This window comes from Aythya ferina (assembly GCF_964211825.1).
Source record: "Aythya ferina genome assembly, chromosome: 1".
Taxonomy (NCBI): Eukaryota; Metazoa; Chordata; class Aves; order Anseriformes; family Anatidae; genus Aythya; species Aythya ferina.
Window position 1 is genome coordinate 48,450,312 of NC_140296.1, and position 12,776 is coordinate 48,463,087.

At 40.3% G+C, this 12,776-nt stretch overlaps 1 long non-coding RNA gene across 1 annotated transcript in view; it reads left to right on the top strand.

The window, feature by feature from the left end:
* The first annotated feature begins 9,492 nt into the window (after positions 1 to 9,492).
* LOC311430311 overlaps positions 9,493 to 12,776 on the top strand; it is a 686,976-nt gene continuing 683,692 nt past the window's right edge. The window contains exon 1 of the long non-coding RNA XR_014688691.1: positions 9,493 to 9,536. This is a non-coding gene — a long non-coding RNA (uncharacterized lncRNA). The remainder of the gene's footprint in view (positions 9,537 to 12,776) is intronic.

Here is a 12,776-nt window from a genome sequence, read left to right on the forward strand (position 1 = left end):
AGATGATGTCTTCAGGGTCAAAAGAAAAAAGTCAGAGTAGTCTCCAGTGTTAAAAATGAGAGAAAAGTACACAATAACAGTTATTTAACTCCTGCACTGTACAGAGATCTGATAAGATGATCTGTAGGAACTGTGATCCTAGCTAACTCTATTTAGGTCTAACACTTAGCAGTTTTTGGTTTTTGTTTTGTTTACTCTTTTCTATTTAATCTGAAAAAAATAAAAGAGTGACAGAGAAAATAAAATGTAAACAGAATTGTCTCAATTATTTTTGCAAAATGTTCTAGCATGAAGCTACAGTCAACACTGGAAAACATTTTCTTTTATGTATTTTGTTTTCTAAAATCCGAAAGAAAATCACTGAAAAAAAAAAAAATAAAAAGCAAACAAAAAAATTCAAGAAAAAAAAAAACTGCAACAACCACTCAAGTCAACAGAATACAAGGCAAACAACATAAGCTGTTATGGTGGTTTAACAATGACAGGTAACTGAGCTCCACCATGCCACTCTCCCACTCCCTCTTCTCATAAGGACGGGGAGAGTATATGATGAAAAAAAGCTTGTGGGTTGAGATAAGGACAGGAAGATCACTCACCAGTTACTGTCACAGGAAAAACAAACACAGCTTGGGGAAGATTAATGCAATTTATTACCTGTCAACAATAGGCTAGAACAGTGAGAACTAAAAGCAAACTAACATACACATGCCTCATTCTACCTTCTCATCCCCAATGAGTACAGAGGAATGGGAAATAGGGGGTTGTGGTTTACTCAGGAGGGCAGCTGAGCTCCACCACAACTGCTGTCTCACTCCCCCTCATCAAAGGGAAAGGGGGAGAAAATATGATGCAAAGGGCTCAAGGGTTGAGACAGGGAGATTGCTCAATAGTTATCATGATGGTCAAAACAGAGTAGGGAGATAGTAAGATTTATTGCTTATTACTAACAAGCTAGAGAAGAGAGAAACAAAGGAAAGAAACCAAAAGCACCTTCCCCCCCTCCCCCCATCCACCCTCTTCCACCTCTTCTCCCCTGCAGCGCAAAGGAATGGTGAATTGGGGGCTGCAGTCAGTCCATAACACTTTGCCTCTGCCACTCCTTCTTGGTCACTCTCTGCCCCTGCTCCATGTGGGGTCCCTCCCACGGGATGCCATCCTTTCTGAACTGATCCTGCGGGAGCTTCCCACAGGAAGCAGCTCTTCAAGAACTGCTCCAACATAGGTCTGTACCACATGGTCCATTCGTTAGGAGCAAACTGCTCCAACATGGGTCCACCACAAGTAGCAGCTCCCCCCAGATCTTCTACTCCTGTGTGGGCTCCTCTCCACGGGCTGCAGCTCTGGCCCAGGGCCTGTTCCTGTGGGGGCTTTCCACAGGCCTCTGCTTCCTTCAGGGCAGATCCACCTGCTCCAACATGGTCTCCTTCAAGGGCTGAAGGATGGAAATCTGTTCCACCGTGATACACCATGGGCTGCAGTGGGACAGCCTGCTCCACTGTGGTCCTCTCCACAGAATATTTTGTCTCTGCCGCACTTTCTTTCTCACTCTCCAGTATGGGGTCTATCGTACGGGATGCAGTCCATCCTGAACTGACCCTTCATGGGCTTCCCACAGACAACAGCTCTGTATGAACTACTCCGGTATGGATCCACACCACAGGGTCCATCTTTCAGAAACAGGCTACTCCACCATGGGTCTTCCATCAGTGGCAGCTCCCACCAGACCTCCTCTTCCACTGTGGGTTCCTCTCCATGGGCTGTAGTTCTGGTCCAGACTCTGCTCTTGCAGGGGTTTTCCATTGGCTGCAGCCCCCTTCAGGCCACATCCACCTGCTCCACCGGGAGCTTCTCCATGGGCTGCAGCATGGAGATCTGCTCCAGCGCAGTACACCATAGGTTGCATGGGGACAGCCTGCTCCACTGTGAGCCTCTCAGGCTACAGAGGAACTTCAGCTCTGGTACCTGGAGCACCTCCTGCTCTCCTTCTGCACTGACCTTGGTGTCTAAAGAATTGTTTTTCTCACATTTTCCCACTCCTATCTCCCTGCTGCTGTGGGACAGTTTTTGTTGTTGTTGTTGTTGTTTGTTTATTTTTGTTCTTGTTTTTTTTTTTCAGAATCCTAAATATATATTCACAGAGGTCCAAACAGTGTTGCTCATTGGTTCAGCTTTGTCCAGTGACAGGTTGCTTTTGTAGTCAGCTGGAACTGGCTCTTATGTAACATGTGGCAGGTTCTGAACTCCTCTTTCAGAGGCCAGCCTCACAGTGTCTCTGCCCTCTATCAAAATCTTGCCATGTAATACAGATTTTAAGAGAAATGTTTAAATAAAATGGATAATCATGACTTGCAAATACTGTAGATGCCAAAAAAAAAATAATAATTTCATATGGATCATGTTAAGATTTTCATACAACCACTTCTATATCAAAGACAGTATATTTAGTTAACTTTCATTTGGTTTAGTGGTAAGTACTGATTCATAAATGTCAGAAGAGTACTATAAAGAAGCTGCCAGTATTTCTTTATATAGAATGAAATAGTGATATTGGTCTCACAAAAAACTTCTTTTCTAACTTTCTGATTAATTATATGTGCTCAGTGGAGGTAAAGGCTGGGAGACAAAGATATACAATATACAGCTATTATGATTTCCAAATCTAAGGATCAGATAAGGGTCACAGAGGTATCAGATTTCTGATCTAATTCACAACTTAAGAAAAAAGAAAAAGAAAAAAAAAAAAAAAAAAAAAGAAAGGAAGAAAAAAGAAAGAAAGGAAAAAAAAAAAAAACAACAACACACACACACACACACACACACACTTGCTAATGCTGTTTTGTTCATACACCTAAAGTGGCCTTTCTAGTGTATCAGAAGTATGAATTTTCCAGATAAGGTTTCTTATGGTATCTGTATTCTGGTTTAGGATTTTCTTCAGGGAATAAATTCTACAGTCTGTTCAAAGTGCTTGTTTTCACAAATCATCCAGAGCAGAACAAAAGACCCAGCTCCTTATATGCAAACACAATTTTTTCCTCCATTGGCTATTGTGCTCTATAACACCAAGCACCACAAATAATTAAGATACATATATATATGTGTGTGTGAAAACTGTAAAATTCTGTCTGCCCAAAGTGAGATTTTTTTTTCTCTCAAAAGGAGAATTAAATCACATGCTTTTAATTTTGAGTAGATACTAAACAGGTAAAAATGCCTAAGACTTTTCAAAGCGTTAAGTAAAAATCGACATAATGCAGGTATTGTAAAATATATACAGGTATATAAAATATATGTAAGGAGCAGAGGGGAGAGGAGGAAAAGGGAGGGGAGGTGAGGAGTGAGAAGGGGAAGGGAGGGGAAAGGAGAGGTGAAAAGGGGGGGAGAGGGGGAGGATGCACAAAGAAGTGATGCACAATGCAATTGCTCACTATCAACTCACTGATACCCAGCCAGTCACCAAGCAAAAACAGCCCAGTGTAGTAGGCTTATGTTGCAAGGTTTTGGTAGGAGGGGGCCCTAGGGGTGGCTTCTTTGAGAAGCTGCCCCATGTTAGGTAAGGGCCCCACTGCTGACCAGAGCTGAGCCAGTAATAACATTGTTTGTGCCTCTATGAGGGCATATTAAAAAACAAACAAACAAACAAACAAGCAAAAAAACAAAACAAAACAAAACAAAACAAAACAAAAAACAATGCTGCCACACAGCAAGCAGCTGGGAGACAGAGAGGAGTGAGAAATGGCTTTGCAGGCGCCAAGGTCAGTGAAGAAGGAAGGGGAGAGGAGGGGAGAGGTGCTCCAGGTGCCGGAGCAGAAGTCCCTTGCAACCTGTGTTGTGGACCATGGTGAAACAGGCTGTCCCCCTGCAGCCCATGGTGTACCACAGTATAGCAGGGTTCCATGCTGCAGACCATGGAGAAGCCCCCGGTGGAGCACGTGGACCTGCACTGGCAGAGGCTGCAGCCTGTGGAAGACCCCCACTGGAGCAAATTCTGGGCTGGAGTTGTAGCCCATGGAGAGGAGCCCGTTGCCCGGTTCCCTGCACTGCTCTGAGGAAGGAGGTGAAAGAGGGTGGATGGCGGGAAAGTGTTTTTGGTGTATTTCCTTTGTTTCCCACTTCTCTAGCTAGTTACTAATAGGCAGTAAGTTTTACTAATCTCCCTACTCTGATTCTGTTTTGCCTGTTATGATAATTGTTGAGGGATCTCCCCATCCTTATCTGAATCCTTGAGTCCTGTGTGTCGTATTTTCTTCCCTTTCCCCTTTGAGGAGGGGGAGTGAGAGAGTGGCCATGGTGGAACTCAGCTGCCCACCTGAGTAAAATCACCACACCCACCTGGACAACTCTCCTCAGTTTTACTGCTGAATATGTCATCATATGTTATGGAATATCCCTCTGGCCTGTTTGGGTCAGCTGTCCTGGATTTGTCTCCTCCCAGCTCCTTGTACACCCCTAGCTGGCAGGGCAGTATGAGATGCTGAAAAGTCCTTGGTTTAGTGTAAGTACTGCTCTGCAGCAATTAAAACACCAGTGTGTTGTCAACATAGTCTCATCCTAAATCCAAAACACAACACCATACCAGACACCATGAAGAATTAATGCTATCCCAGCTGAAACCAGGACATTGGCCTAAAAAATAATCCTGGTAGACTTGAGCAAGTAGTGCTGGCTGTATATTTCCAGCAACTGTATATTACCAGCAATTATGAGAGACTTTTTTTTTTTTTTTCAGCAATTAGTAGATTCTGTCTTTATAATCAAATTTATTTTCTTTATGATTTTTTATAAATCCTTTACATGAGGAAAATAGTGAATATATTTTCTTATTCAGATACATAATAAATTGTATTTCTTTACAAAAATACATATTTTTTAAAATTATAACTCTTCTTGAGTTTTATAGATTCCTCTACTTTTGAACGTAGTAATGTGACAACTGATTGACCGGTCATTTCATCTGAAAACCTTATTCTGAAGCATTAGTGGCAAGACTGCCATTTGCTCAAGGAATTTTTGTTGAAGAAAAATAAATACTATTACTAAAGAAATCAGACTGGAAAAATAAGTTGCAGAGTAACAGTGAATTTAGGTATATATTAAAGGGCTGTGGTTCACAATTTCAGCACATCCTGGCCAGTGTAAACTCCCAGTCACAGGATATGAGAGCAACAGGATTGCTTACTACTACACTATACTTATACAGGATTCTGTACATACACTTGAATAGAGCTGTTAGAGATATCTTGAATACCTACAGCAATTTAGTCACAGCAGCCAGAATTTCAATTTTAACTAGTTTATTCCTACTTCTGTGAATATGACAGATACTCACTGCAGACAGAATCATCTCATTTAAAATGAGATGTCTTAAAGATAGACTCCAAGTCTGAGCTAGTCTTAACTGATTCTATGGTCAAAGGATAGAAATAGTTATTCACCTATTAGCTTAGATGTCTGTGTAGTGTATGATGAGTCATGATCTGGAGACAAATAGCTTAAAATTTTGAGGCCATCATCCTCCATAATTTAAAATCTAACAAAATAGCTGGATCTATGTGGATCTTTATTAAATGCTGTCCAAATATAAATTTAGCCAATAATTAAAATGTAAATTTAAAGTTCAAAATTATCAGTTAGTCTTAACATTAAAGGCCAAGGTGATGTTCTTGATCACTTAAGAAATGCAGAAGGGCTACAAAATATCTTTAGCTCAGTATAAGGCTGTCTTAAAAAAAAAAATTATGTGAAATAGCATTTTTGAATAAGCATAATGTTCATATTTAAACTACTTAATTATTTGGACTTAATAGAAAGGGAATTCAACTTCCATCTAGATCTGGAAGAAAAAGACACTTCCGTGTTCAAGTATATTTCTATCTTGCTTATATTCATTACTTTTTCATGAACCAAAAATCCAGGCTTTGGGGTATTTTATTAAAAAATAGGTTGGATGGCCAGTCTAACCTGAAGGGATTTAGGAAGAGGTTTACCATAAAATAAATAAATAAATAAATAAATGTAGGTAAGTATTAATTTTAAAGAACTCAGTCATAAAAAAACGACACTACTTGTTGAATAGGTCTCAGACATGAAGGCTCACAGGCTGAAGTAGACAGTTGCAAAAGAAAATATTTTAAAGGTATTATGAAGGAGAGTTCTGATTTATAGGGTTCATTAGCTAACAAACTTTTATTACTGTATTTTATAATTTATAATTTAAAATTATTATATAACTTCCCACTGTGCAATGGAAATTCCTCTTACATATGCACACCCACTACGTATGAAGATTTCTTTTGTTACACTATTGTTTTTTCAATGTCACTACAGACACCTGCAAACCTGGCCAAATAAAAAATAAACAAACTGACAAAAGAACAAATTGGTAGTACAAGAAAATAAGAAGTTTCAGTTGTTTACATTTCCATCTCACCCTGCAGCAAAATACACTTTTGTTACTGGAGTCTTTGGCTATGACAAAATGCAACATTTAGTCAATTATACCAATTAAAGTATAGATCTACTCAGATAATGTACATATTTTAGACTAGAATTCCATACTCAAAGAACACAGCTGTACAGTTTAGAGAGAAGTCATGACGGATATTTCCCTTTTGTTGAAAAAGTGGTCCTGTTTCCCAGCACACAAGTACTAAAATTAATTCTGCAGTGAAGAAGACTCATGAAGTTCACCTGGAAAAGATATTCCCCCCATGCACCCCCCAACACACACACAAATTAAACAATCAACAAACTATGCATTGTAATAAAGCAATATATTATCAGGCAAAATGACAAATTTTGGTTGAGTTGCCTAACATTTAACAAATATATAGTCTTACAAGTTAGTCTGGATCACCTTCAGCAACAGTAATGTCATGGTTCCACTCGAGTGGGCAGCCGAGCTCCATCACAGCCGTTCTCTCACTCCCCCTCCTCAAAGAGGAACGGGGAGAAAATATGATGAAAAGGGCTCAAAGGTTGAAATAAGGACAAGAAGATCACGCAGTAATTATTGTAACGGGCAAAACAGACTCAGCATAGGGAGATAGTAAGATTTATTGCTTATTACTAACAAGCTAGAAAAGTGAGAAACAAAGGAAAGAAACCAAAAACACCTTCCCTCCCCCCCCCCCCCCCCATCCACCCTCTTCCACCTCCTCCCCCCGAGCGGCGCAGGTGCAGGGGAATGGTGGAATGGGGGTTATGGTGAGTCTACAGTGCTGCAGTCCTTGATGAACTGATCTGGCGTGGGCTTCCCACAGACAGCAGCTCTTCCAGAACTGCTCCAGATATGGGTCCGTACCATGGGGACCATCCCTCAGGAGAAAACTGCTCCAACCTGGGTCCCCCATGTGCAGCAGCTCCTGCCAGGTCACCTGCTCCTGCGTGGTCTCCTCTCCACGGGCTACAGGTCCGGCCTGGTATCTGCTCAGGCAGGGGTCTTCCACAGGCCACAGCCTCCGTTGGTGCAGGTTCACCTGCTCCACCATGGTTTCCTCCACGGGCTGCAGCATGGAACCCTGCTCCACCGTGGTACTCCATGGGCTGCAGGGGGACAGCCTGCTTCACCATGGTCCTCACCACAGACCGCAGGGGACTTCTGCTCTGGTGCCTGGAGCACCTCTCCCCCTCCTTTTTCACTGACCTTGGTGCCTGCAAGGCTGTTCCTCACTCTTCTCACTCTCCCAGCTGCTGTGTGGTGCAGCATTTTTTTCCCTGTCTTAAATATGCTCTCACAGAGGCACAAACAACATCGCTTATTGGCTCGGCTCTGGTCAGCAGTGCCTTCCCAAACATGGGGCAGCTTCTAGATTCTTCTCACAGAAACCACCTCTTTGGCCCCCTGCTACCAAAACCTTGCCATGTAAGCCCACTACAAGTAAGAGCTTAGCAACAAGATGCCATTTGGTATTTTTGCTATTTTTGTACTTAGTTAAATGAACAATGGCTTTAACCATAGCATGATACACAACCTTCCAAAAATAAAGCGAGGATGGTGAGGGTATAACTTTCTCTGTTTACTCCATGGAAAAAAAAAAAATCAACATGAGGGAATTTTAATTTTTAATTTTCCTTTCATCAGACAGTGCACTATTAGTGCCATTGTTACCTTTGGATCTCTGTTTCTTCCATGAATTAATATGTAACTTTTGTAGTAAAACAAAACTTATTTCTGAAACTGCTAATGTGTCACTATATCAATCTATAAAAAATGTTTTAAATTTAAATAACATTTATTTAAAATTAAAGTATTAATGGTCTGTACACAGCCCATTACCGTACCTACACTGTATTTTTACCCATACTGAACATCTGTCTGTCAAGAGGATTATTCCTGATAGTTTTATTTGATTGCTGATTTTCATGCCTCAGTATAAGTACAAGTTATATTTCTAATAATTAGCACTTAAGATAGCATTCTGGAACCATTAGGAATATAAACACAGACAAGTATGATATACTACTAAGAATGTATGATATTTTGATACAGGTTTGACTTTTATGCCCTTTGAAAAGTAATGTTTTGGTAACAGTTATATACTCTTCTGAAATTCCAGACTTTGCTGCCTCCTCTAGATTTATATATCTTATATCTGCTTCTGTCACTACCACTACCACCTCTCTGTTAAGAAAAATGCCTTATTTTCACATGCATAAAAGCAGTAGTTTTTGATGCAGTCTGTGTCTATAATAGCTATTATTTTGAATTTTTTTTTTTCTAACTTCGAGTTTCCATTTGCACACAAGTATATCTGTCTCTCTAAAACATTGCATGACTCTTATTGGAACAATTTACAATAACAATTATAATTTACTTATGTATGTTTTTAATAATTTTTGGTTTGGAATTTGAAAAATAAATATCCAGACCACTTAAAAAGTAAATGGAAAAAAGAGGTAAGGGAGGTAGTAGAGGGTGGAGGAGAGAGAAGATGAGGGAAGGAAAGGGGAAAGGCAGGACAGGGCAGAGCAGGAATAAAAAAATGAAATGAAATGAAATGAAATGAAATGAAATGAAATGAAATGAAATGAAATAATAAAATAAAATAAAATAAAATAAAATAAAATAAAATAAAATAAAATAAAATAAAATAAAATAAAATAAAATAAAATAAAATAAAATAAATAAAATATCCCCAAGGAATTTGAGCTTAGATGATGGAGGTAGTGAGTAGGAAGCTGTGACATACTTTTCGAGGAAAGTAAGATGCTCAATGCAATAAGTAGAGTTCTTCAATCAGTAACAATGCCAGCTGCACTACTAAATATTCACTCTGAACAGACATTCAGAAGTGGGCAAGTTAAGTTTGGAATGCTAAATAATCTTACAGCTGCTCTCTGTCTTTCTTTTATATTACAAATAATGCTTTCTTTGGGAGGAAATTCATATTGCATATGCCAGTGTTTTTCTACCATGAAGAAAACAATTTTTATTTTCTCTGGGCAACTGAAAAGATGAAAGTCTCTAGGTCTCTTGTGTAAAATCTTTTCTTTTTTTTTTTTTTTTTTCTTTTTTTTTTTTTTTTTAATACATTGTCTTCGTTTAAAAGAAAGACAAACATATTAATAGTATATCTATGTAGAAAAACACACAGAAGAATATCAGTGAAGACTAACAGGGCTTAGCCTTCAAAGACTCTCATTTGATTAATACAGCAAAAATAATGACCCTATGTGCTGCTATGGAAAATCAAGTACTAATGTCAGCAAGCCCCAAAAGTGTGACACTGTGAGCACTAGCAGAAATAAAAGCATAGATGGGTGGTATTTGTAAACATGAGACATTCTTCAATAAAAATAAACAAATGACAGTTAAATCTAGACCTAAATTTTGCTTTTTAAGATGGAGCAATCACAGAGGTGTAGTATAGTGTACTGGAACCGAAATGTCAGTACCGTTTCTGATTTATTCAGTATAATAATTAGACTGAAAACATTGGTGCTGCTATTAATTTAATTTAGAACACTGTTTTTTGAGTATATCAAGCTGTGTGAAAGAAAATTCCTAGGCCAACTTCACTCACAAAGTGCCATCTAGGTCCAAGGAGATGGCACCAATCTACCTAATCAGACACATACACTGAAGTGTTACATCTCACAATACTGTTCCCTTTCATAGTTTTATGGACTTGATGATTTTTTTTTCTAGTTTTAGGGTAATTTTTATTTACCACACTATCACTGTTGGTCACAATGCTGCTATTCCTGAGTTATAAGATATGTATTGGACATGCTTGTATATCTCTATTTCTGAAACACAATTTGATTGATAAAACAACTAAATATTCCCTGTTTAGACATAGAGTGATTTGAACACAGTTTCAGTGCTTGGAATTCCTCTGAGGCATATTTTGCCTATGAGGGAAAACTTACTTTCACAGTTGACAGAGTTTGTTTTCCTTACGTTTTGATTACTGCTGCTTCTGTTTTAATATAAAGGGGGAATAATAATAAAAGTATATTTTGACAGAAATGTCAGAGAAAATACATTTTCAATGAGGTACCTTCAGAGCAGGGGTTCTAACAAGGTGACAGAAGAAAGCGAACACTGCCACAGACTGTGGCGTACCTATTTTTTGGCTGAGCAGAAAGCTATGGAATACTAGGTAATGTTGACTCAATTATCTTTGAATGGCTGCAAAATAATTGCAATAAATAATCATACAAATAGTTATGTTGACAGTTTAGACATATATGTTGACATAATTTATACATTGTTTTATACTTGTTGAATCATTTCTATAAACAGGGATACTGTAAAATCAGTATGTGAAAATGGCTACATACACTGTTAGTTACCTCTGAAAAGAAAGTAAGCATGATATAAAAAGTAAGCACGTAGCCTCAGTTAATTGTAAACACTACCTGGATACATTTGTTTGGATTTTGTTATTGTAAAACATTTTACTTTTGTACATTTAAGGGGATAAGACAGTGCATTAAGGCAAATATATTTTGTAAGTTTTGAGACCCAGCTGTTCTTTGGGTGTTGCTACCTCACAAAGCTTTACAGGAATAAGTAATGCAAACAAACACAAGTTATTGTGTTAAACAAAACTGATGATGTTGAGGACCAAGCATTCATACGACAGTTATTCCAGCATTGTTGTTTCTTTGGACCAGCCATAGGCTGGTTCTAAGCAGTGCACCATTCAATGCACTTCCAAAATGCAATTTGTACACCCCAAATATTGCTCTGGGCCAAAGGAACATTTCATGTAGATGGAGCTATGAATCTATTGTTAGTCCATTTAATGTTTTAACAGCCTAAGAGCCTGAATTATCTAATCCATACAGAAAAGCCTTATTAACTGTAGAGTCTAAAGAACTCAAAAAAGACACCCAGCCCTTCTCTCCAGTGTTGTGCTCACCCCTCCCACCTCGCTCTAGTCACTACAATGGTCAGTGCAGTCCCCAGTGGGAGAAACAGGCAGCCTGAGGCAGGAGTATCTCCCTCAGCCCAGGGCCCTGCTTGGGTCTCTGGGAGTGTGGCTCTCTCTGAACGCTCCTCTACTGCCTTTCTGGGCTCCTTCTGAAAGAAAGGGCTGTTGTTCCCTCCTTCCAGGGTCTGCCAAACCCTTGTCACAAGCAAGCAGCAGCTCTTGTCAGGTGGTGGGGAAACGGACAGTGACCTGAGCATAGGGAGTGGAAAGAAATGCCTCCAACTTCTCTGGATCCAACATGGCTGTAACCAGTTCGAGCCAGCCAAGGCCCTCCAGCCCCCTCTGAGAAAGGTGGAGTAGGGTTACGGGGATACCATGTGACAACGCCAAAGTTATTTTCATCTGTGAGAAATCTGTCCCACTTTCATCCCAACTACTTCACTACTGGGCCGAAGGGCAGGTTACCTGGGAAGCAGATCTTAAAGCAAGCCCTTGAGAAGTAGAGAAGCAGTGCCATGGGACAGATCCATCTGTGGCTTACATGGCAAGGCTTTGGTGTCAGGGGACTGCAGTAGTGGCTTCTGTGAAAAGAATCCAGGAGCTGCTCCATGTTAGATAAGGGGCCAACAAGCAATGTTTTTTTGTGCTTCTGTGAGAACATATTTAAGAAAGGTGGAAAAACAAACAAACAAACAAACAGTGATGCACAACAGCCTCTAGGAGAGTGAGGAGTGAGAAACAGCCCTACAGACACAAAACTCAGTGAAGAAGGAGGGGGAGGAACTACTCCTGGGACCGGAGAAGAAGTTCCCCTGTGTCCTGTGGTGTACCACAGTGGAACAGGGTTTTACACTGCAGCCCATGGAGGAGCCCCGGGTGGAGCAGATGGATCTGCCCTGAAGGAGGCAGAGGCCTGTGGAGAACCCCTGCTGGAGCAGATTCCAGGCTGGACCTGTAGCTTGTGGAGTGGAGACCATGCAGGAGCAGGTGACCTGGAAAGAGCTGCTGCCCATGGGGGACCCATGTTGGAGTAATTTGCTTCAGATGGATGGCCCCCATGGTACAGGCCCATATCTGGAGCAGTTCTTCAGGAGCTTCTGCCTGTGGGAAGCCCCTGCAGGATCTGTTCGGGAAGGATGGCATCCCATGGGAGGGACCCCACATGAAGCAGGGGCAGAGTGACCATGAAAGACCAGTGGAGACAAAGTGGTATAGACTGACTGCAACTCCTATTCCCCCATTCCCCTGTGCTGCTCAGTGGGAGGTGGAAGAGGGTGGATGGGGGGAAGGTGGTAGTGGTTTCTTTCCTTTGTTTCTGACTTCTGTAGCTTACTAGCAATAGGCAATAAATTTTACTAGTATCCCTACTCTGAGTCTGTTTTGCCTGTCACA